Source organism: Ornithorhynchus anatinus, chromosome X5, assembly GCF_004115215.2.
Source record: "Ornithorhynchus anatinus isolate Pmale09 chromosome X5, mOrnAna1.pri.v4, whole genome shotgun sequence".
In the NCBI taxonomy this organism is placed as follows: Eukaryota; Metazoa; Chordata; class Mammalia; order Monotremata; family Ornithorhynchidae; genus Ornithorhynchus; species Ornithorhynchus anatinus.
The window spans coordinates 4,588,854-4,590,714 of record NC_041753.1 but is presented as its reverse complement, the minus strand read 5'-3'; positions in this window follow the sequence as shown (position 1 = coordinate 4,590,714).

The following is a 1,861-nucleotide window of genomic DNA, read 5'->3' as shown; positions in this document are numbered from 1 at the left end:
TTAGACCTCAGGGCAGGTTCTGATATTCAGGGCAGGAGGGCCGGGAGTGGAAGAGAACGGGGAAGGGGGTGGGGCCGAGGCCCGGAGGCAGGGGGAGGGACGACTGGGTCAAACGTTGGCGGCGCGGCTCAGTGGAAAGAGCCCGGGCTTAGGAGTCAGAGGTCGTGGGTTCTAATCCCGGCTCCGCCACTCGTCAGCTGGGTGACCTTGGGCGAGTCACTTAACTTCTCGGTGCCTCAGGGACCTCATCTGGAAAATGGGGATTAAGACTGGGAGCCTCACGTGGGACAACCCGATGACCCCGTATCTCCCCCAGCGCTTAGGACAGTGCTCGGCACATAGTAAGCGCTTAACAGATACCACCACTGTTATTACTATTGGCAAACGGGTGACTGGAGGTGGCGGGTCGGGGGTTGGGGGGGGTGGGGGGCTTCTCTGCCCCCAGTCCGGAGCTCACGCGCGCGTGTTTCCCTGCGTGTCTTCCCGTGTTCAGACCACCCCGCGCCCCACTCCCGGTAGCGCCGGCAGACCCCGGCCCCTGGTCTTTCCCGTCCTGCTGTGCTCCCTGCTCCGCGGGTGGATGCCGGGCCTCTGATCGTGTCCAGGTGAAGCCCCCTCGCCCACCCCGTCCCCCCACCCTCAGCTCACTCCGCCCGGGAGACCACGGCGGGGGGCGCGGGGAGACGGGGGGACGCCTGGGGAGCCCATCTTTTCCATCCCCCGGCCTCCATCCCCAAACCCACGGGTCCCGGGGCCGGAGCCGGGCGGCGGGCCACGGCGGGGCGGGGAGGGGAGGAGGGCGGGGGTCCTGAAACACGTCCCCCATCCACGACCCCTATCCGTGTCACAGTCCGGTGGACGGACAGTCAGAGTCGGACCAGACAGATGGACGGGAGAAGCAGCACGGCCTAGCGGTCAGAGCCCCGGCCCGGGAGTCGGAAGGACCCGGGTCCTCATCCGGGCTCCGCCGCTCGGCCGCCGTGTGGCCTTGGGCCGGTCACTCCGCTCCCCTGGGCCTCAGTTCCCTCAGATGGGGATGAAGACCGTGAGCCCCACGCGGGACGGGGCCCGCGTCCCACCCGACTACTTAGCACGTGCCCCGGCGCTCAGTACCGCGGCCGGCCCGTAGCCGGGGCTCAACGAACGCCATTAAAAAATGCGACGGAACGGAAGTGGCGGGAGGAGGTGGAGGGAGAGGAGAGGGTGGAGGGAGGGGCCGGAGGCCGGAGAGCGGGCACGGTCAATCCTGGCAACCTTCCTGGAGGAGAGGGCTTGGGGAACCGGGCCGGACGCGAGCGGGGAGGCGGGGGTGGGGAGAAACGGGAAGAGCCCGGGAGATGCCGGGGCAGGACGGGGCGGGATAACAGGAGGAAGGGCGGGGTTGGGGGCACGGTGTCCGTTCACGCGGCTTCTGGGGTCAGAGTTCGAGGGCGCGGGACGGCCGGGGACGGGGGCAGAGAGAAGAAGGAACGGGGGTCTTCGCCCGGCAACCTTTCGAGTGCGCGGAGGCAGGGGGAGGGACGACTTGAGAGGTGAGGGGACCGTCCCGACCGCCCTCTTTCCTCCCTCTTTTGCAGGACAGATGAGGCCTGGACGCAGCAGGGTGTGTGTGTGTGTGTGTCTGGGTTTTTTTGCGGGTGCGTCCGTGTGCTTGTGTTTTTGTGTACGTGCGCCCGCGTGCGCGCGCGCGAACGGCCAATAAAGTCTTCGGGTGACTCACCCCAATCGTGTCTCCGTCTCTCGGCCACAACAAAGATGGGGAAGCCACCAGGCTCCTTAACTTCCGGCCTTCCCCGCCCCAAGTCTGGGGGGGGCCCTCCCTTCCCCCTTTGAAGTCTAACCTCGCTCCCTCCTGCTTTAG